General features: G+C 44.0%; 1 protein-coding gene and 1 non-coding gene across 2 annotated transcripts in view; both read left to right on the forward strand.

The window, feature by feature from the left end:
• LOC126101371 (uncharacterized) overlaps positions 1-24,949 on the forward strand; it is a 422,171-nt gene that overhangs the window by 240,153 nt on the left and 157,069 nt on the right. The window lies entirely within an intron of this gene.
• Trnag-acc (transfer RNA glycine (anticodon ACC)) lies at positions 2,123-2,194 on the forward strand. Its single transcript has one exon. It is a non-coding gene; the product is annotated as a tRNA-Gly (tRNA).

The raw sequence follows: 24,949 nt of genomic DNA on the forward strand, positions 1-24,949 counted from the left end.
TTCAGAAGGGTAATACGGAACGCCGTACTGGATCCCAACGGCCTCGTATCACTAGCAGTCGAGATGGCAGGCATCTTATCTGCATTGCTGTAACGGATCGTGCAGCCACGTCTCGACCCCTGAGTCAACAGATGGGGACGTTTGCAAGACAACAACCATCTGCACGAACAGTTCGACGACGTTTGCAGCAGCATGGACTATCAGCTCGGAGACCATGGCCGCGGTTACCCTTGACGCTGAATCACAGACAAGAGCACCTGCGATGGTGTACTCAACGACGAACCTGGGTGCACGACTGGCAAAACGTCATTTTTTCAGATGAATCCAGGTTCTGTTTATAGCATCATGATGGTCGCATCCGTGTTTGGCGACATCGCGGTACACGCACACTGGAAGCGTGTATTCGTCAGCGCCATACTGCCTTATCACCCTGCGTTATGGTATGGGGTGTCATTGGTTACACGTCTCGGTCACCTCTGTTCGCATTGACGGCACTTTGAACAGTGGACATTACATTTCAGATGTGTTACGACCCGTGACTCTACCTTTCATTCGATCCCTGCGAAACCCTACATTTCAGCAGGATAATGCACGACCGCATGTTGCAGGTCCTGTACGGACCTTTCTGGATACAGAAAATGTTCGACTGCTGCTCTTGCCAGCACGTTCTCCAGATCTCTCACCAACTGAAAACGTCTGGTACATAGCGGCCGAGCAACTGGCTCGTCACAATACGCCAGTCACTACTCTTGATGATCTGTGGTATCGTGTTGTAGCTGCATGGGCAGCTGTACCTGTACACGCCATCCAAGCTCTGTTTGACTCAATGACCAGGCGTATCGAGGCCGTTATTAAGGCCAGAGGTGGTTGTTCTGGGTAGTGATTTCTCAGGATCTATGCACCCAAATTGCGTGAAAATGTCATCACATGTCAGTTCTAGTATAATATATTTGTCCAATTAATACCCGTTTATCACCTGCATTTCTTCTTGGTGTAGCAATTTTAATGGCCAGTAGTGTATCTGCAGTCTGGACATGTCACGTTACTGCTATTGTGAAATTTCGGCACGCGCAGGTAGTCGTCTCTCCTACTTGCGCGAATCATGTCACTGTCTTCTCACAAACAAGCAACACTCGAATGTGATTTCTATATGACATATCTGCTGCGTAATCTTTCTTTATATATACCGAGTGAGGTGGCGCAGTGGTTAGCACACTGGTCTCGCATTCGGGAGGACGACGTTTAAAACCCGCGTCCGGCCATCCTGATTTAGGTTTTCCCTGATTTCTCTAAATCGCTTCAGGCGAATTCCGGGATGTTTCCTGTGAAAGGGCACGGCCGACTTCCTTCCCCATCCTTTCCTAACGCCATGGGAATGACGGCCTCGCTGTTTGGTCCTCTCCCCTAAATCAGTCAACCAACAAACCAAAAGAAAGTAGATGACGTCACTGTTACGTACTATGAGTGGTTGTGCTGACGTGCTAATCATTTTCTTATGCTAGCAGGTGCTACATTTTAAGCCAATTTGGCATTTGTTGCGTTCCAACTTCAAGACTTTGGAATTATAATGGACAGCGGTGTGTTCTAAGTCTCATAATGCTGTTAAAGTGTTTAAGTTCGGCAGTGTGCCTGGAAATTCAGAGTCCCCACTGATGATGCATCCAATGACGCTATTAGTGGTGGATGACACGGCGGTCGGTCGGCACCGATGGCCCGGACACGATCTATGGCACAAGTGGCTCGAAATACTTCTGTCTTTGTGAAAACTTGTGCCTAACTTGCCGTTCATATAATCACAGGTGTGGTTTCCCACTCAGAGTGCCAAGTACTGTGTCACAAGGGCTTACAGCTTCCCGCCTCGTTTACAGCTTCCTGGCTCACTGACTTTCATTAACGGTTACTCCGTCTAAGTCGATGGTTCCCATCCAGGTAGTAAGTACCGACTGATAGGTAAAATGAATTTTTCTTAGGGATAAAAACAAAACGTTTCGATTGTATTACAGGCACAAAGCTAAATTATTTTGAAAATATTTTTACTATTATCACTATTTCATAAGTTACCAGTAATTGCAGTGTTTTGAATACCATTGTTAACGTTTGACGCATTGTGGTAGGGCTGTCCGTCTCCGTAGCGTAGCGGTAACGTTACCGCCTACCACGCAGGGGGCCCGGGTTCGATTCCCGGCAGGGGACTGGGTGTTGTGTGTCCTTCATCATTATTGACTCGCACGTCGCCGATGTGGCGTCATCTAAAAAGGACTTGCAATACGGCGGCCGAACAACCCCGAGGGGGTCTCCTGACCAACAATGCCATACGACCATTTCATTTGTGGTAGGGCTAACATTTGGTGAAACAAATGTATGAATATCTTCTTCCTCATATAGTCCATAGTTTGTACTTTATACCACGCATCTACAACAGTAAAATTGAGACGTACACATCACAATGCTTAAATGCCTCACGATAATGCCTTGTCTGAGTTATAGGTAGTTCCCACGAAGGGCTAGAAATTGTTTCATTACTCACTTTTCAACAAATAAACGAACCATGAGGGGCGTTCAGTAAATTGTGAAACATTTATTTTTTGAAACCAGATTGATTTTATTCAGGATTCCAATACACCACATTATTCCCCACTCTTTTGGCTACAAAACCCTATCTTTCAACATAATCTATGTTCAATACGACGGCCTTGTGCCACCTTACTTTGGGGAGGGGGGAGGGGTGGGGCTGTATTCAAGACATTACGGTTTTTGTCGAACTCACAACACCATCACCTTACTGTTCTCAAATCGAGACAGTTTTCCCCATATGTGCCACTCTGCTAGTTGACGTCGGAACCAACGTCTTGCTGCATCAATAATCTCCCCGTCAACCATGTACTGCTTCCCGCATAGTGCATCCTTCATTGGACCAAACAGATGGAATTTGGACAGTGCGAGATCCGGGCTATAGGATGGATGAGAAAGAACAGTCCAGTGAAGTTTTGTGAGCTCCTCTCGGATGCACAGACTTGTACGAGGCCTTGCATTGACTTGGAGAAGTTCGTTTGCAGTTTTTTGGTGACGAACACGCTGAAGTCGTTTCTTTAATTTCTGAGGCTGTGTGCGGCCGGCCAACGTATGGGAGATTGGACAGGTTTGCGCGACGTTGTTGCCATAATGACAGTCACATCGCCCAACGACTCACTGTGCTTTTGTTCACTGTCATGTTTCTGTAGACATTTTACAAGTGCCATTTTGATGGCTATGAATAGCGCCACAACCTGTCGGAACTTCATGAAATTACAGGGGCTGAAGGTGAATATTCCATGATACCCCATAAACTCCGCAGTTTTTCAACCGAAATTGGCCGAGGAAAGAAATGTATTGCATTACTTATTGAACGCCCCTCATAATTGACAGCACGACATAAGAGTAATAGATAATAATAATAATTATTATTATTATTACTATTATTATTATAGTGGCAGTAGTCAAAATGAAGCACTGAAGTCTTCCAATTTCTGCCAATTCAGAAGTAAGAGGTCCAGCAATCAGGTAGTTTACCAAGCACAGTGCACACCTTTTAACTTGGTTGTTGTTGATTTTAAATGGGGATGCATGCTGTGAGTGAAGCAAATGTCGCTAGGGAGAGCAGTGGTGCAGAGAGTACACGTGTTGCAACACATGTCTACCTTCATTGTGGATAAGTAGCTGTCCTGTCCGAGAAAAATTTGTAATATAGTGGTTGGGGGAGAAAGATAGTGTGAATTATTCAGAGCTGGAGTAATTTCGTTTAGCTGTACCAGAATTTATATGCCAGAAGCGCGTGCAGGTATGGAAGCACGCATGTTGAGAAATTTGTGGCAGTTATGGAACATTAATCCAATGTTTAAATTTTTGTGTACGACCTAATATTTACGTTGTCTCCCCAACGATGTACAATAGTGGCGGCGCGGCTGCGGCGGCTATTCTCTATTGGTTTTGACACTTTCTCCGAAAAGTTCCATTTAAAAATACAAGCGCTCGTCACATCTGGAGGTGAATGATTATGATGATGGTTTGTGGGGCGCCCAACATTGTGGTCACCAGCTCCCCTACAAGTTCCAATCTTTCCATTTCCAGTCTCGCCACTATCCGAATGATGATGAGATGATGAGGACAACACAAATACCCAGTCCCCGGGCGGAGAAAACTCCGACCCGGCAGGGAATCGAATCCGGAACCCCGTGATCCAGACGCAGCCGGGAGGTGGAGAACAGGACGTAGCTAGATACGAGAATGAAAACATGCGCCTTCCGCATATTATAAATTTTAATTAACACCACAGACCGGGAGAGCGCAATTACATATATCTTTAACGCACAAGCTCAAAATATCGATAGACACCGAGATTGTTGATAAAACAAATGAGGTACATAACGTAATTGATACTTTACCCTTCAACTTTCTGTTAGCTTATTCAGATAATCATACCTCCCTACGCGAATAGGCCATTTAAAGAAGCAACACAATAGGTTGCACTGGCGATGCACTGAAAACTTTTTCATCGTAATATAAAAAAAAGGTTGTTAAAATAGGCAGTGTCCGTTGTCTCATTAGTTCATCAGTTCGTTGTTTCATAACACACCTACAAAAACTAAATATCAAACATCCTTCGTCGTTTTAAAAATAAAAGTGGTCAAAGAAAATTCTTTTTCATTATAAAGTTTACTTAGGCGATGATGATGGTGTCTGGAGAGGGGCTGTGGTACTAACTAATATGTGATAGCTGTCAGGGGTAACGGTCTCAGAAGGGTTGGGAACCACTGGCCTAAGCACACTGTCTTAGAGAAACACAGCGACAAATGTGTGAATTTTTCTATTGTTTTGTGTAAGTTTTCAGTCTCATATCAGACAAATGGTATAGTTATTGGCTATTTATCCAAGTCATCATCAGACGATCTATTTAAGAAGAAAGACGAAAAAGACGAAAGACGAAAAATATTAGTACTCTTCAGTTTCCTAGTGTTTTAATATCCAACTTTTTCTTTCTTTTTAAACAGATCATCTGATAGTGACTTGGAAATGATATTAAAACGATAATTATACCATTTGTGAGACATCCTTTTGCTTTCTTTTATTAACATGAAAACAAGACGAAACCGGTAAGTATACCATTTGTGTGACCTGACACCCCAACATGTTGTTGTTGTTGTGGTCTTCAGCCCTGAGACTGGTTTGATGCAGCTCTCCATGTTACTCTATCCTGTGCAAGCTTCTTCATCTCCCAGTACCTACTGCAACCTACATCCTTCTGAATCTGCTTAGTGTATTCATCTCTTGGTCTCCCCCTACTATTTTTACCCTCCACGCTGCCCTCCAATACTAAATTGGTGATCCCTTGATGCCTCAGAACGTGTCCTACCAACCGATCCCTTCTTCTGGTCACGTTGTGCCACAAACTTCTCTTCTCCCCAATCCTATTCAATACTTCCTCATTAGTTATGTGATCTACCCATCTAATCTTCAGCATTCTTCTGTAGCACCACATTTCGAAAACTTCTATTCTCTTCTTGTCCAAACTATTTACCGTCCATGTTTCACTTCCATACATGGCTACACTCCATACAAATACTTTCAGAAATGACTTCCTGACACTTAAATCTATACTCGATGTTAACAAATTTCTCTTCTTCAGAAACGCTTTCCTTGCCATTGCCAGTCTACATTTTATATCCTCTCTACTTCGACCATCATCAGTTATTTTGCTCCCCAAATAGCAAAACTCCTTTACTACTTTAAATGTCTCATTTCCTAATCTAATACCCTCAACATCACCCGACTTAATTCGACTACATTCCATTATCCTCGTTTTGCTTTTGTTGATGTTCATCTTATATCCTCCCTTCAAGACACCATTCATTCCATTCAACTGCTCTTCCAAGTCCTTTGCTGTCTCTGACCCCAACATATAATAAAATATTTCGTTAATGGTGTATATTCTTTCAAACAATACACATAATAACTTTTTGTTTAGTGGACCAATCTTTTATGGTGATGTTTCATTAGCAGCGCTCAGGTACCTATATTATGAGAGCAAATAAGAAAGTATTTCCCCCATTTTTTACTAGCCAAAGTAAGGTACATACAGGTAATGACAAATATACATAATATTCAACATGCCTTACACTATTTTTCCTCATAATCCCCACACTGGTTCATACATTTGTCCCACCGCAGAATTCGTCTGGCTGACTATGGAACCACCGTCAGACACAGCTGTCTTGGCTTCATCGTTACTTGTGAACCGCTGTCCTGCCAGAAACTTCTTCAGCTGTCCGAAAATGTGTATATCATTAGGGGAAAGGTCTCGTATGCATGGTGGGTGCTCCATAACCTCCCAGTGGAATGCTCCGAGCTTTTCGGCAGTTCTAAATGCCACATGTGGTCTCGCATTGTCGTGCACCCATGAACTATGCCGTAAGCTCTCCCATACGATATGCAAAGCTCCCGGAAAATGGCTGTCATGTGCACAAGCCAATCTGCTTTCACCATTACATCCTCGCGGAAAATTTTGTCATCAGACAGTGACGATGAGGCCTTCTCGACCGCTCATTGTCATGCAAGACATTACGGCTTTTGTCGAACTCACAACACCATCACCTTACAGTTGTCAAAGCGAGACACTTTTCCCCATGTGTTGGCTGCTCTTCTCTGTAGATCTCGATGGGCGTTCGTCCCTTGCTCCATAGAAAACTAGTCACACTTCGTTGCTCTCACGACGTGCACATGTGAAGCACAACCATCATCTTTAACAACTGACAGCAACATCGTAAACATACAGAACCGTGACAAACTGCTTAAAACATTGTGCAAATCACCCATACTACATTAATCTAGCGTTTGACGATGAGAACATTTTGCGACTTCTAACAAGTTTTGAACATAATTTCAAATCTTCTCTAAACTTTTTTGCTTACATGCGGGTAACGTCAAATATTTAGCGCATTAACCGCTTTTTCCTTTTCAAAGCACTTGGAAGAGCAGTTAAATAAAATGGACAGTGTCTTGAAAGGAGGATATAAGATGAACATCAACAAAACCAAAACGAGGATAATGGAATGTAGCCGAAGTAAATCAGGTGATGTTGAGGGGATTAGATTAGAAAATTAGAGACTTAAGTAGTCGTTGAATTTTGCTATTTGGGCAGTAAAATAACTGATGAGGGTCGAAGTAGAGAGGATATAAAATGTAGACTGGCAATGGTAAGAAAAACGTTTGTGAAGGAGAGTATAGATTTAAATGTCAGGAAGTCTTTTCTGAAAGTATTTGTATGGAGTGTAGTCATGTAAGGAAGTGAATCACTGGCGATAAACAGTTCGGACAAGAAGAGAATAGAAGGTTTTGATTAGAGTTGGGGAGGAAAAAATTTTGTGTCACAACCTGACTAGAAGAAGCGATCGTTTGGTAGAACACATTCTAAGTCATCAACTATCACCAATTTGGTACTGAAGGAAGCGTGGGGCGGGAGGTGAAAATCGTAGAGGGAGACCGAAAGATGAATAATGCAAGCAGATTCAGATGGATGTGGGTTGCAGTAGTTATTCAAAAATGTAGGGTAGAGTAGCATGGAGAGCTGCATCTAAACAGTCTTCGGACTGAGCACCATACCACAACAACAACTCACTTGCAGAGTGCGAGTAATCAGATGTTTGAAGCTGTTATATACAGGAGATTTCGATTCCTTTAAGAATGGGTTTTTTACTGGTGCTGAATAAATAATACTTCTTGGTTCTTCGTACTTTTAATATTTTAAAGTTATAGGTAAATTAAAATAAGCAAAACATTTACGAGAAAATATCATATACTTGCCGGCCGCTGTGGCCGAGCGGTTCTAGGCGCTTCAGTCTGGAACCGCGCGACAGCTACGGTAGCAGGTTCGGCTCCTGCCTCGGGCATGGATGTGTGTGATGTCCGTAGCTTAGTTAGGTTTAAGTAGTTCTAAGTTCTAGGGGACTGATGACCTCAGATGTTAAGTCCCATAGTGCTCAGAGCCATTTGAACCATATGATATACTTGATTAACCAATAATGTCACAAATCTTGTTACCACAACATGTATGACATATCAATCTATGGAAATTATATTGTACCTATCGTTGACGCATGTAGATTTTTATATACAATTAATACTTTGAATGTTAATTACTAATTAGTAGAATTAATACTTTGAATTTTACTTACCAATTAGTACACTGTTCACGGAAATGACGCCCTAATGCTGTATGCTGAATAAAGTAAATCACATACACAAATGTTACTTCAGTGTATTTAATCAGTTTTAATCATTTCTTTTAAGTACATTTACTCCTTGGAGTTTAATCTGCTCTTAGCTAATTAATTTGCGCGCCAATTCAAATTTACACATGTCACTCTTCTGATAGCACAAGACTGTAGAGTAGTTTCTCTTCTTTTAAATCGAACTTTATACATTTATGTGACACATATAGATCAAAAGGTACAATAAAAATACTGCTTCGTATCACAGTACTTGAGTTTTGAATGCGAATTATTTTTAAGACACAATGTACAAAATGTGGTTTAAGGCTCGAATCGCTCACCTCACGGTCAGCTTTAAGATGATGTAGTTAGTTTAGTCATTTTTCCTGTAGCAGGAATTATGTTAGACTTTTCTTTGCGTAATGTGCATCTTCCCGTCCTAACTGACACCATATGACCATAGATATCATAGTAACCGCCGATCTCCTTTTGTGGATACTTGAGTGCATCAAATAATAGATGAATATTGTATGTCCTCCTGTTCAGGAAGGGGACTGGGTGTAAACTTGCCTTTCTTCAACTTGTCGGAATTCCCTAACACCCCATATGAGCTCTTTAGTCTGTGTCATTTACAGAAGCGCTGTAGCTTTGTAAGATGTGTGCTGAAGAATTTGAGAGTGACCCTTGTAAATTTTATTCATTCATGACAGGTGTTTGAAGCCGTCCTGGTCTATCAAGAACCTATTGTCACTAACTAAAGTAAAGAAAAATTGTCTACATGAGAGTGTTATAGATTGCTTCCTTGTCGAAATACACTGTCAGGAAAAAAGAAAAAAAAATCCCTGACGCATTACGAAGGAATTATCCGAATGCACGGAAATCGGTACATGCGATGTACATGTACAGACAAACAGATGATTACAATTTCAGAAAAAAAGGATTATTTATTCAGGAAAAAGAGCTTCACAAATTGACCAAATCAATAACGCGTTGGTCCACCTATGGCCCTTATGAGTGATTGAGCTGATAGATGTCGTCCTGCGGGATATCGTGCCAAATTCTGTCCAATTGGTGCGTTAGACCATCAATATCCCTATCTTATCGGGAGACCCTGCTCGTAATGCTCCAAAGGTTCTCAACTGAGGCGTCTCCAGACACGTCTTTGGCCTGGTATCACATTTACTGGAGTAGAACTACCTTCAAGGATGATTCCCACTTCGAACTGAGCCCCAGTGTCCAGTGAAGACGTGTTTTGAGACGCCCCGCACAGAGTTGTGATATCAGGGTGACTGTCGCATGTCATACGGCTTGATAACCAGGGTTGATGATCCACGGTGCCATTTTTATTTTCATAGCAAGACCGCATTGGTCGTCATCCGTGGAACCCTTGCAGCACGACCGTACGTCGGAGATATTCTACGCCCCGCCTTATTGCCCTTCATGGAAAGCCATCTAGGCTTACATTTCAGCAAGATAATGTCCGCCTGCACACGGCAAGAATTTCTGCCCCTTGTCTTCGTGTTTGCTAAACCCTACCTTGGCCAGCAAGGTCGCCGGATCTCTCCCCATCTGAGAAAATTTGGAGTATTATGGTCAGGACATTCCAGTCATCTCGGAATTTTGACGCTCTAACGCGCCAGTTGGACAGAATTTGGCGCGATATCCCTCAGGATAACATCCGACCACTTTATCAATCAATGCCAAGCCGAAGAACTGCTTGCATTAGGGTTAGAGGTGTACCAACGCGTTATTGTTCAATTTGTGAAGCTATTTCTCTTGAATAAATCTTGTTTTTTTTTTTTTTTTAGCTGCAGTCATTTGTTTGTCTATACATGCAGATAACATATACCGATTTCCGGCTCATTCAGATAATTCCTTCGTGTTGGTTGTCTTAGAGTGTGTCTTAGATTAAAAGTTTTACGAAATTTGAAATACTTTCACATTCTTCTCTTTGTAGCCTAAGAAACTACTTACCGCTTTCACTTCGTCACATTTTTGTTTAAGCAGCATACGGTAATAGAAATCAAAATAATTAACAATGAAGGTGGAAAGCTATATTTGATATACTAGAAGAAGTGGGGGGAATCTTTATTACTTTTTATCCTTTATTTATAATAGGTATGCCAGTACAGTAACATAAGACTCAATTTCAAATTTTTTTTGAACATGTAGTCACAATTCCATAGTTTCTCTGGCGATAACTATATTTATTATCAATCACAAATCTCTTCTGCAATTAAAGTATAAACTGAAATGCTGTTCTCACGAATTTTTTAGTCTATCTGTACTTAATAGCGAAGATGCGAGCAGGAAAGCTCTTCTTCACGGGTTCATCTGTAGCTTGTTTGGCGTCTGCTACTATTCTTCTACGACTACATTTAATAAAAAATTAATTAACAGTAAAACTGAATGTAGAGAACAGTGCTTTTACTTGATTTAAGAACTGCACGTTTACGATAATTCACATACTCTACGACAGTCTACTTACCTATAAAGACAGCTACTATTTTCCTTACCGCGTGCTTGTCTCAGATTGCAAAAGTACGTTGTGTTCAGCGATTTCAATGGCTGCATGAAAACCGCTGAAAATATAATGCAATCAATCTTTAAGAATCTTACATAAATCTATTCTGTTGCAGAAAACAGTAGAATGATACTCTCCATTCGTGTTAACAGTATTGGTGCCGTACGATTTTGTTTTTTATAACGCATTTTAGAATTCACCATTAATTTATTTCAGGTCATTTTTCGTTTCTCAAACAAGGAGTAAAGTTTTATTTTTTCTACTCGCTCCCCCAGTTGCCCTTAACGACTCCGAACGACAAAGAAATTTATAGTTGCTTTCATATTTTACGAGCTCTTCAGAGCAATCGATTGGCGTTAAGACACCAAAATCGAACGCCGGTTCCCCTACCAGCCTACCCATAATTGACTGTTTTCGGTAAACTGTTTTTCCACTTTGTAGTAGTGTCGGAACGCCAACATTCCTTACGTATTAATCAACCCTTATGTGTGGAAATTTCTGTTTTCGTGTTGTGGATAAACGACTGAACTACATTAGTGACTGGTAGTCACGCCTGAGTTACGTAAAGGGCACCTAACATACACTTTTTTGAAGGTGGGGGGCTGGGGGGGGGGGGGGGGTAGGAGCTAGGAATATAATTAAGTGTTCTGACTGGTTTGATGCGCCCCGCCACGAATTCCTCTCCCTTGCCAACCTCTTCATCTCTGAATAGCACGTGCATCCTACCTCCAAATTTATTGCAACTGTACTCCAATCTCTGATTTCCTGTACAGTTTTTACCCTCTTGAGTTTATTCCTTGATGCCTTAAAACATGTTCCTTTCTCCACGGATTCTATGGAGAATCTCCAATTTTCTTATCTTATCAGTCCTAATTTTCAACATTTTTTTAGCACTATATTTTAAAGACCTCGATGCCCTTCCGTTCCTGCTTTGTGTATGTACATGATTCATTATCATATAATGCTGTGTGCTCAAAACGTACATTCTCAGGAATTTCTTTCTCAAATTAAGGCCTATGCACGATACCAGTGGATTTCTCTTGTCCAGGAATGTCCTCTTGGCTGTGCTAGTCTGCTTTCTATGCCCTCCTTGCTTCAGCCACCACGAATTATTTTACTTCGTAGGTAGTAGATTTCAATTACTTCGTAGTCACAAATTTTGATGTTAAGTTTCTCGCTATTCTCATTTCTGCTACTTCTCATTATTTTTCTTTTACCGTTTTACTCTCAATCCATATTCTGTACTCAATAGACTATTCATACCATTCAACACATTCAACAGATCCAGTAATTCTTCTTCACTTTCGCTGAGAATACCAATGTCATCAGCAAATCTTATCATTGATATCCTTTCACCCTGAATTTTGATCCCACTTTTGAACCTTTCTTTTATTTCCGTCATTGCTTCTTGTCGTGAAGAAGGAAACGCATGACAGTTATGTTATGTAGGATGCATGAAATCAGAAGGGGCCCTACTTCACAACAAGCGGAGCCACTATTGTTGAAGACATCTTTACGTGTTCATTGTGCGCTCAGAACTGAGAAATGCGACGTGATGCAATAGATGGGCATATTACAGACATTTCGCAACGCACAAACTGATTTTCACTGTGGTTCTAATTTCGCGACCAATTGCAGATGTAGCGTGTTATGATTACAAAAACAAACACTGCAGATGATTATTTGCATGCGTGTGATATTATGTGTAATGGAGGGAGCACAATATTTGATCACCTCAACACGACAACTAAGTGCAAGAGAGACAGAAAATCACACATGCAAACATCAAGCAAAATATTTATGGAAACAAATACACTTTAAAATAAGAATAAACTCTCGAAACGCGTTGTACTAAGCATGAAAAATAAGTAACTGGTGAAGTTTATCATTATTTACATCATGAATGACACAGGTGCAGACTTTCCAAAAACATCGATTATGATGAATAAAATTTCTTCTGGTATCGAAGGTTTCTTTGGAGCTCCCTTCCTTGTACTTATGATTGACTCTCCATCATCTGTGATTTCCCTTTTTAAAGATATCCATTCCCTTTCAACTAAACTGCCTCCTATCGCAGTATCCACATCCTTCGTGAACTTGAAGAGCATCTCGTCATTTCTCAGTGCTTCAGTATCCCACTTCCTTCCACTCTGATTCTTCCGGACGATGCTCTTAAACTTCAGTCTACTCTTCATCATTACTAAATCGTGATCTGAGTCTAAATCTGCTCTTGGGTGCGCTTTAGAATCCAATATCTGGTTTCGGAATCTCTGTCTGACCACGATGTAATCCAACTGGAATCTTTCCATGTCTTCGGGTCTGTTCCAAGTACACCCGCTGCTCTTGTGATTCTTGAACAAGGTATTCTCTATTAACATCTGGAATTTATTGCAGAGCTCAATTAGTCTTTCTTCTCTTCATTCCAAGCTGCCAAGCCATATTCCCCATTAACATTTTCTTCTATTGCTTCTCCTGCAACCGCGTTATAATCCCTATGATTTCTGGATTTTCATCTCTCTGTATATAATGAACTAACTGCTGAATATCCTCATAAATTTTCTCTATCCGTTGTTCTTCTGCTTGCGGCGTCAGGATGTATACTCTAACTATTGTAGTCGGAGAACTGCATAACTGAACTGTTCACAGTAACAAACTCTCTGACCTTCCTTCCTATTGATAGTGAATCCTACCCCCGTTATGCCATTTTCTGCGGCTGCTGATACTATACCCTGCATTGATTTGACCAGAATTCCTTATCTTCTTTCCATTTCACCTTACTGGCCCATACTATATCTAGATTGAGCCTTTCCGTTTTCCTTTTCAAATTTTCTAGCTTTCCTACAACGTTCTTAATCCACATGAGCAGCTCTCTCACCAGTTTGGAGTTGATGCTGTCGCATACCGTCTAGTAAAGTCATCAGAAGATAAAAACGAAGTTGCAAAATTATTCAGACAAGATATATGTATGATACGAAAAGCGGTAGTTGGCCCAAAACAATAAAAATGTGACGTCTTCCGCTTGAGTACTGAGGAACTTCAGTTCAATTTCAATTACGTGGCAAATAAAACAAGTTTAAAGGTTGTGGATCAACTAAATGCCTAGCGATTATAGTTCCAAACAACTTAAATTGGAACCATCACAAAGAAAATGTTGTGAGGAAGGCGAACGAAAGGCTGCGTTTTATTGACAGAATAGTTAGAAAGACGTAGCAAATCTGTGAAGAGACTGTTTACATTACTCTTCTCCATCCTCTTATGGAGTATTGCTGCAAGGTGTGGGATGCTTGCCAGATAGGATTGATGAAGGACTTCAAAAAATTTCAAAGAGGGGCAGCTCGCTTTGGATAATCGCGAATCTGAGGAGAGAGTGTCACACACGTGATAAACGAGTTGCAGTGACAATCATTTAGAAAAAAGTTTTCCGTAACGTCAAGAACTTTTCACGAAATTTTCCTAACCGACTCTCGCTTTCGAATCAGAAATTGTTTTCTTGGTGTCCACTTACACAGTGAGAAGTGATCATCGTAAAAGAAAAACGAAAGAGAGAGAGATAAATCAGAGCTCGTGAGGAACTGTTTTGGTGTTAATTTTTCCCAATTGATGGTTGAAACTGTAATGATCGAGAAATAGTCCAAAAGGTTTTCTACAAACTGTCTGCCAAATACTTACCTTGTAAGTGTGAGGTCAGAGTAATCATGTAGATTCATCTATGCTCCATACTATGTGCAGAGTTTTCCTCCATGAGTAGAACAGAATGTCGTTAATTCATTAATGACAACTAAATTTAGTTAACTGTGGCCATTCTGGCTAATTCATTAGCAACATTTAGCATTTAAGGATAGGTTATAACCCCAGAATTTGTGAAATTTGTGTAATTATTATAATTTTGAAAAGAAGAACTTCCCATTTTGTAAATGTGACGCAAGCACCGGGTCTGGAGGCAACACGCATATGCTGTGGGCGTGTTCTGTTTCTCTGGGTGCAGTACTGGAGTGCAGTCACAATGGAAGTAAAGCGAGGTATTTGTTTCAACTGCAACATTTTGCCCAACTAACAACAAAGATTTTGAAAAACTTGAACTGACGCGGCATGTGACATTACCGAGAGGCAAAGTACAGAACATCATATAATCTAAAACATGAATCTGAGACAGTGAGCAGAGACATTTTTTATTTGTGTGAATATACTTTATCTAGCGGATGCCAGGTAGTGTTATACAGTGCGGCATTTCTCTCGGTACAATGGAAACGTTGTAATCGCCAATTTCAGCTGCTGTCACGTGGCTTCATTATGACTACAAATTGCTAGAGAATTGTGTGAGGGTCACTGTACAGTGAGAGAGAGAGACGTGGATTTACCGCTAGCGATACATACTGCTAAGAGGGCTCTCAGGTTTTCTCGGCGTGATTCATTAGTGATGTGCTTTCGGGTGTTCATCGAAGTTGTTGATTACATTTTCTCAAGAATATTGGGAAGAGCGACCTTGTCTTCTTCAGGTCCTGTGGGGTGCACTGTTAGCGTAGGTGAGGACTGACAAGAAAACCTCTGCGAAATAACATCCCAAGTTCTATGGTTGCGTAGAATATCAGACGGTGCAGAATATACACTATGTGATCAAAAGTATCCGGACACGTTTTTCATACTAGGTGCATTGTGCTGCCACCTACAGCCAGATACTCCATATCAGCGACATCAGCAGTCATTACACATCGTGAGAGAGCAGAATGAGGCGCTCAGGGAACTCACGGATTTCGAACGTGATCAGGTGATTGGGTGTCACATGTGTCGAGATTTCCACACTCCTAAACATCCCTAGGTCCACTGTTTCCGATATGATAGTGAAGTGGAAACGTGAAAGGGCACGTACAGCACAAAAGCATACAGGACGACCTCGTCTGTTGACTGACAGAGACCGCCGACAGTTGAAGAGGGTCGTAATGTGTAATGGGCAGACATCTATCCAGACCATCACACAGGAATTCCAAACTGCATCAGGATCCACTGCAAGTACTATGACAGTTAGGCGGGAGGTGAGAAAGCTTGGATTTCATGGTCGAGCGGATGCTCATAAGCCACACATAACGCCGGAAAATGCCAAACGATGACTAGCTTGGTGTAAGGAGCGTAAACATTGGGCGATTGAACAGTGGAAAAACGTTGTTTGGAGTGAGGAATCACGGTACACAATGTGGCAATCCGATGGCAGAGTGCAGGAATGGCGAATGCACGGTGAACGTCATCTGCCAGCTTGTGTAGTACCAACAGTAACATTTGGAGGCGATGGTGTTATGGTGTGGTCGTGTTTTTCATGTAGGGGTTTTGCACCCCTTGTTGTTTTGCGTGGCACTATCACAGTACAGGCCTACGTTGATGTTTTAAGCACCTTCTTGCTTACCACTGTTGAAGGACAAATTCGGGAATGGAGATTGCATCTCTCAACACGATGGAGCACCTGTTCATAACGCACGGTCTGTGGCGGAGTGGTTACACGACGATAACATCCCTGTAATGGACTGACCTGCACAGAATCCTGACATGAATCCTATCGAACACCTTTGGGATGTTTTGGAACGCCGACTTCATGTCATGCCTCACCGACCGACATCGATACCTCTCGTCAGTGCAGCACTCCATGAAGAATGGGCTGCCATTCCCCAAGAAACCTTCCAGCACCTGATTGGACGTATGCCTGTGAGAGTGGAAGCTGTCATCAAGGGTAAGGGTGGGCCAACACCATACTGAATTCCAGCATTACCGATGGAGGGTGCCACGAACTTGTAAGTCATTTTCAGCCAAGTGTCCGGATACTTTTGATCACATAGTGTAGTAGTCAATGGCAACTTAAGTCATGGCACTTATCTAGATTCACTCTGCAGAATGCACACACAGCTGTTATCCACGTGAAGATCGAGTAATAGTGCCGCGTCTCCGTAACGTTTTTGGCTGTTTATACACTCCTGGAAATTGAAATAAGAACACCGTGAATTCATTGTCCCAGGAAGGGGAAACTTTATTGACACATTCCTGGGGTCAGATACATGACATGATCACACTGACAGAACCACAGGCACATAGACACAGGCAACAGAGCATGCACAATGTCGGCACTAGTACAGTGTATATCCACCTTTCGCAGCAATGCAGGTTGCTATTCTCCCATGGAGACGATCGTACAGATGCTGGATGTAGTCCTGTGGAACGGCTTGCCATGCCATTTCCATCTGCCGCCTCAGTTGGACCAGCGTTCGTGCTGGACGTGCAGACCGCATGAGACGACGCTTCATCCAGTCCCAAACATGCTCAATGGGGGACAGATCCGGAGATCTTGCTGGCCAGGGTAGTTGACTTACACCTTCTAGAGCACGTTGGGTGGCACGGGATACATGCGGACGTGCATTGTCCTGCTGGAACAGCAAGTTCCCTTGCCGATCTAGGAATGGTAGAACGATGGGTTCGATGACGGTTTGGATGTACCGTGCACTATTCAGTGTCCCCTCGACGATCACCAGTGGTGTACGGCCAGTGTAGGAGATCGCTCCCCACACCATTATGCCGGGTGTTGGCCCTGTGTGCCTCGGTCGTATGCAGTCCTGATTGTGGCGCTCACCTGCACGGCGCCAAACACGCATACGACCATCATTGGCACCAAGGCAGAAGCGACTCTCATCGCTGAAGACGACACGTCTCCATTCGCCCCTCCATTCACGCCTGTCGCGACACCACTGGAGGCGGGCTGGACGATGTTGGGGCGTGAGCGGAAGACGGCCTAACGGTGTGCGGGACCGTAGCCCAGCTTCATGGAGACGGTTGTGAATGGTCCTCGCCGATACCCCAGGATCAATAGTGTCCCTAATTTGCCGGGAAGTGGCGGTGCGGTCCCCTACGGCACTGCGTAGGATCCTACGGTCTTGGCGTGCATCCGTGCGTCGCTGCGGTCCGGTCCCAGGTCGACGGGCACGTGCACCTTCCGCCGACCACTGGCGACAACATCGATGTACTGTGGAGACCTCACGCCCCACGTGTTGAGCAATTCGGCGGTACGTCCACCCGGCCTCCCGCATGCCCACTATACGCCCTCGCTCAAAGTCCGTCAACTGCACATACGGTTCACGTCCACGCTGTCGCGGCATGCTACCAGTGTTAAAGACTGCGATGGAGCTCCGTATGCCACGGCAAACTGGCTGACACTGACGGCGGCGGTGCACAAATGCTGCGCAGCTAGCGCCGTTCGACGGCCAACACCGCGGTTCCTGGTGTGTCCGCTGTGCCGTGCGTGTGATCATTGCTTGTACAGCCCTCTCGCAGTGTCCGGAGCAAGTATGGTGGGTCTGACACACCGGTGTCAATGTGTTCTTTTTTCCATTTCCAGGAGTGTACATTGTAAGATAAAGAGAAAAACGAAACGCCACGAAACGAATGATCCGAATGGGACGGAAATCTATAGTTGTGATGTACAGGCTCAGATAAACAAATAATTTCAATTTCAGAAAAACTAGATCATGTAGTCAAGAGAAAGAGCTTTACAAATCTATCAAGGCAATAACGCGTTGGTCCACGTCTGGTCCTTATGAAGCAGCTATTCGGCCTGGAATTGACCGACAGAGTTGTTCGATGTCCCCCTCAGCGATATCGTGCTATATTCTTTCCGACTGAGGCGTTAGATCATCAAAATCGCTAGATGGTTAGAGAGCCCTGCCCATAATGCTCAAAATGTTTTGAATTGGGGGAGATCCAGTGACCTTACTGGGCAAGGTAGGGTTTGCCAAGCATGAGAACAAACACTAAAGACTGTCTCTGTCTGCAGGTGGACATTATATTGCTAAAATGCAGGCCTAGCAGAGCTTGCCGTGAAGAGCAATAAAACGGGGCGTAGAATATCGTCGACGTAGCGCTGTGCTGTTAGGATGTCGCGGGTGGCAACCAAAGGGTTCCTGTTATGAAAGTAAATGGTACCCCAGACTTTCACTCCTGGTTGTTGGGCTGTATGGCTGGCGACTGTCTGGTTGCTATCCCACCGCTGCCTAGGCGTTTCAGATACGTCTTCGGCCTGGAATCTCATTGACTGGAGTAGAATAGTCTTCAGTGATGAGTCTCAGTACGAACTGGGACCCGATGACCAGCGAGACGCCCTGGACAGCGGTGGGACACAAACTTGAATGTCACCCGTCATACAACTCGACAGTGAGGAGTGCCATTTTATTTCATAACTCCTTTGGTTGTCACCTGCAGCACCCTTAGAGACAGTGGTACATCGACGATATTCTACGCCCCGTTTTGTAGCGTTCGGTGACGAGCCACCCTGGAATTACATTTCAACAAGATAATGTCCACCCGCACACAGTGAAAGTTGCCTTAGTGCGTGCAAACCCTACTTTGCCAGCAAGGCCGCCGGATCTCCTCCCCCCCCCCCCCCTCCCCAACTAAAAAGGCTCCGAAAATTACGAGCGGGGCCCTCCAACCAACTCGGTATTTCGAAGACCTAACCACCAACTGGACATAATCTGGCACGATGTTTCTCAGGAGGATATCCAGCTCTGTCAATCAGTGTCAAGCCGAAAAACTGCTCGCATAAGAGCCAGAGGTGGGCCAATGCGTTATTGACTTACACAGTTTGTCAAGATCTTTCTCCTGAACAAATAATCCAATTTTTCTGAAATTGTTATCATTTGTTCCTCTGTACCTGTAGTTCACAACTACCGATCCGCGCCCCATTCGTATAATTCGTTCGTGGTGTGTCGATTTTCCGTAATGGCCCAAAAAGCATCACCCACTACAATGGGGCGATATAATGGCTCTGGCTCTGTACGGTAGCGAAATAACAGTGGACGACTCCGTGCATCGTATACACGGGCATATATCTCCCGCGAGTAACTATTGCGTGGGCCGCTCGAGTTCAAATGAACGGGGAGAGCGGCTGCAATTACGAGCATGCATCACGTGCCGGGGTGTGTCGTGCAGGTGACGCATAAGTCCCGCAGACGATAATAACGCGCTTATCGGCAGAGCTGCGACGGCTCGTCTGATTTATCCGAATAATATATTCGGGGGCAGACGCCACGATAAATCAGAGCGCGCACCGAGTGCGCTCTTTAATTAAGGAGTCGGTCTGGAGCGGCCGTCATGTCGTGCAGGCACGCACGTGCCGCGGTCGCTGGCTGTCCTGTCTCGTCCGCCTACCGCCGTTAGCACGAGGTCCGCCCCCCACCTTGCTGCCGAGGCAGTCACGTTTCATATGTACACGATATGTTTCCAGTGAACCTCGTAAGATGCACGGTAAAGTGGTGAACACACGACGACAAGCGAGGTTTCTGTCTGCCACATTGGTGAGTTGGCGCACCTGTAGCTTCACCGAGCGGAACAGCTGCACGAGATAACACTGGAAAGGTAGCCAGCTAGCCAGTCATGCTGCTGTGTCACGTGGCTAGGGTCAAATGGCTCTGAGCACTATGCGACTGAACTTCTGAGGTCATCAGTCGCCTAGAACTTAGAACTAATTAAACCTAACTAACCTAAGGACATCACACACATCCATGCCCGAGGCAGGATTCGAACCTGCGACCGTAGCGGTCGCTCGGCTCCAGACTGTAGCGCCTAGAACCGCACGGCCACTCTGGCCGGCAAACACGTGGCTAGCTTACGAGTTGTTAGTGCTGGCGCAAAGTGAATTCAGCCAATGTTAATACCCCAACGAATAGTTTCGGTCTTACGGAGTTCACAGGAGGTAGAGTTCAACTCCCGGCCTGTCTGCAGTCCACAGTAATCGCGTGAGCGACTTGTAGCTCGTTTTCGAGCGTAATCGCCAACTTATCTATTAAACTTTCGCTCTAACAAGACTGACGTAAATCTCTGACCGCGGGTCTGGTAAAACAGAAAAAAAAGCTTGTTTCGTAAACAACTCACCTTACTGCTCAGCATGGTCTCATTGAGGGAAATACACTTCGTTCAGCGATTCTCCAGCTTTTCCATCCCATCGAAAAAATAGGTTCTGTCAAACTTTGCAAAATCTCCGATGACTGCTACTATCACTTCCTCACTTGACGAAAAGCCAAAGTTTCAAGTTAGGGACCAGCAAGAAGTCATTCGGGGCTAAGTCTGGTGAAGAGGGTGGATGACGAATGAATTCGAAGCCCAGTTCATGAACTTTCGTCACTGTTATCACTGATGTGTGAGATGGTGCATTATCTTGATGAAAAGGAACTTTTTTGCGTATCTGGCGACGTTTAATCGCAGTTCGCTACACTTTTTGCGCCTATTCGTGACTGATGATGAAACCTGGATTCATTATTGCACACCAGTTCTGTACTGACGAATTCAGACGGCTGTCAACAATGACTTGTGCATTGAACATTGTTGTAATTCTTTATACAATACTTGGAATAATCAAGCTTACCAACCTTTTGAACTGAGTAGAATTGGAGAGAAGAGAAATTTGTGGCACAACTTGACTAGGAGAAGGGGCATATTCTGAGGCATCAAGGGATCACCAATTTAGTATTGGAGGGCAGCCTGGAGGGTAAAAATCGTAGAGGGAGACCAAGACATGAATACACTAAGCAGATTCAGAAGGATGTAGGTTGCAGTAGGTACTGCGAGACGAAGAAGCTTGCACAGGATAGAGTAGCATGGAGAGCTGCATCAAACCAGTCTCAGGACTGAAGACCACAACGACAACAACAACCAATCTTGAAGGTGCAACAAAAACATTCCATTCTCTCATGGAAGTTTACCAGACTTATCAAGCCACCCTCGTACATGCGCTATTGGCATCTCTTCAGCGACTTGACAGCGACGATTTAAAAAAAAAAACTGCTTCAGGACGCGACTGTACAAGCAGATTTCACTAAGACAATCACTGTACTCATTCACCAAACGACGAAAGCTGTGACTTTGCCGATGGCGTTGTTGAACTCTGAGTTCAAATTGTTGACGCACGCTCTCAACGACAGACTGCAACTTTTTATATCGTGTGTCTGAAGTACTCAATGAACTGAAATTAAATTTTTGTGAGCCAGTCTGAGTAAAAAGCCTAAAAGGGTTTGATCTTATTTAAAACCAGTAAGCGGTTTGAAATCACCTATTCAGTCACTCAGTGACCATCAGGCTCCGAAACGGAAGATAACACAGTGACATTGAGGGGCGATCAGTAATGCACTTTCTAGCCCATTATGGAGACCTTCTATACCAAGTCTGTCTAAAAAATATCCGACCTCTGATTTTCCGGCTCAAAATACAGACGATAGCACGGCGCTACTGTACACAGTAAAAGAAGAGACCTTTATGCGCATGCGTGAATTTTGTCCCAGCCTTCCAGCGTGTCAGTCGCTGCCTGTCGGCCACTGAGTGAGGTGCTACTCAACGTGTTCGTCGGATTACCGATTCTCTCAAGATGACTGAACGTGCTGAGCACAGATATTGCATCAAATTAGCTTGCTGATTCTCAGAACGAAACAATTCGTAAGATTCAGCAGGTGTTTGCAGAAGATGCGATGTGTGCAACACAGATGGAGAGTGGTTCAACCGGTTCAAAAATGGCCGCACTTCAGCAGAGAATGACCAGCGTTCTGACAGGCCCCAAACTGCTCGGAGTGGAGCTGTTTTTGAGACCGTGCAAAATTTGGTGATGGCAGCTCGTCGTGTGCCTGTGCAGGAGATCGTCCAAGAGGTTGGAGTGAGTAAAGATTCTGCACGTCCAATTATGCGTGATGATTTGAACATGTACCGAGTGGCTGCGAAATTCGTGCCCAAGTTGTTGTCGCCGGAACAAAAAGACCTCCGTTTTCACGTTTCACAGGACCTTCTGGACACCACCAACACTGATCTTGGGTTTCTGCACACTGTGATAACTGGAGATGAATGGTGGGTGTACGGGTACGGCCCAAAAACAAAAAGACAATCGTCGCAATGGAAGCCATCCGAGTCTCCAAGGGCGAAGAAAGTGCGGTAGGTGCGAAGCAAAATCAAGGTTTCGCTGACTGTCTTCTTAGATGTCCGTGGAATTGTGCATCACGAATACGCACCGGAAGGACAAACAGTGACAAAGGACTACTATCAAGGTGTTCTTCAGCGACGCCGTTACGCAGTTCGGCGCAAAAGACCAGACATGTGGACGGCGAAAATATGGCAACTGCATCACGACAATGCCCCCGCACATTCATCCCACTTGATCCAAAATTTCTTGACCAAACGTGGAATTACAGCCGTTCGCCAACCTCCCTACTCTCCAGACACGGGTCCTTACGACTTCTGATTGTTTCCAAAATTGAAGACGCTGTTTTGAGAGTAGAGAATAGGTAATGCGGAATACGGCGACGGAGTTGAACACCATTCCAAAAGAAGACTTCCAGAGGTGTTTCCGGCAGTGGAAGGATCGGTGGGCTAAGTGTGTGCAAGCACAAGGGGTCTACTTTGAAGGGGATTATGGTCCCAACCCCGTCAGGTATTCGAAATTTTTTTTTTCTGGCCAAAGGTCGGATACTTTTTAGACAGGTTTCGTACATGACTAGGCAGGCGAACACAACTGCCGCATTTTTAGACCTAGAAAGAGCGTATGACCCTACGGGTTATGGTTACCTATTGCACTCAATGTCTGCTCTCGTTTTTCACGCCACCTTTAATGACCTCACTGCCTCATGTATCAGTGACACAGCCTTAAGATTAAAAATAAATTAAAGGTTCACGAAAGCAACCTATTCTCAAAGAGGACTTTGAGAGGGCTGCCCTCTATCCGCTAGTTTGTTCGAGATCGCCATAGAATTTTTGCAACAACATCTCCATCACACAATATCGGTCATCAGTCTAGGTATATGGTCTTATAACATTCGTCCGAACCTACCCAGGAGAAGTTACCTTGATACTCGAAGATGACAGAGGCACACAGCTCACCCAGCAGATTGCGGTTACAGACAGTACAGTGGTGCATTCTGCGACATACACAAATCTGCCATTTTACCTGTAACGGTAGTACAGAACTCCTATGTAAACAAAGAGAGCTTTATCTCAGAAATAGAGAAGACGAAACCTAGCTGACAAACAAAAGCTCAACGAAGTGAAAATGAGCATATGGAGAGCACTAAGAGAAGCACTCAAAGAACTGAAAGTAAAATTTTGTCAACCGATCTGAGTAAAAACCCTAAGAGGTTTTGATCTTATGTAAAATCAGTAAGCGGTTCGAAATCATCTGTTCAGTTCCTCAGTTGACCTCGCAAGGGTTGAGTCCACGCTGCTTACGAACAGCACTCGGCAGACCCGAACGATCATCCATTAGAGTGCTAGCTAAGCCCAACAGCACTTCGGTGATCTGACGGAAACCTGCGTTGCCATTGCGGCAAGGCCGTTGACAAAATACTAAAATCAGTCCTTCGAAATTGTTTCGCTGCGGAAGATCGTAACACATTCCCTGCTCTCAATCATCGTATGAACGTTGAAATTGAGAAAACCAAATTCGGAGTAGAAAAACAACTACAATGGCTTGGTAGTGAAAAGACATCAAACTGCCTATAATGACTCTGTGCAATATGGGACTTAACATCTGAGATCATCAGTTCCCTAGAACTTAGAACTACTTAAACCTGACTAACTTAAGGACATCACACACATCCATGCCCGAGGCAGGATTCGAACCAGCGACCGTAGCAGTCGCGCGGTTCCGAACTGAAGCGCCTAAAACCGCTCGGCCACCGGGGCCGGTGAAAAGACATCAGAACCAGATGAGATACCTATAAGATTCTACAGAGATTATACGAAAGAACTTGTTCCCCTTCTAGCAACTGTTTGTTATGTGTCGCTGGAGCAACGAGCGTACTAGCGACTGGAAAAAAAACGCTGGTCATGCCTGTTCTCAAGAAGGGCTGTAGGACAGAGTACACAATTACATGCATCTACACTCCTGGAAATTGAAATAAGAACACCGTGAATTCATTGTCCCAGGAAGGGGAAACTTTATTGACACATTCCTGGGGTCAGATACATCACATGATTACACTGACAGAACCACAGGCACATAGACACAGGCATCAGAGCATGCACAATGTCGGCACTAGTACAGTGTATATCCACCTTTCGCAGCAATGCAGGCTGCTATTCTCCCATGGAGACGATCGTACAGATGCTGGATGTAGTCCTGTGGAACGGCTTGCCATGCCATTTCCACCTGGCGCCTCAGTTGGACCAGCGTTCGTGCTGG

This window comes from Schistocerca cancellata, chromosome 9 (assembly GCF_023864275.1).
Source record: "Schistocerca cancellata isolate TAMUIC-IGC-003103 chromosome 9, iqSchCanc2.1, whole genome shotgun sequence".
NCBI classification, from domain to species: domain Eukaryota; kingdom Metazoa; phylum Arthropoda; class Insecta; order Orthoptera; family Acrididae; genus Schistocerca; species Schistocerca cancellata.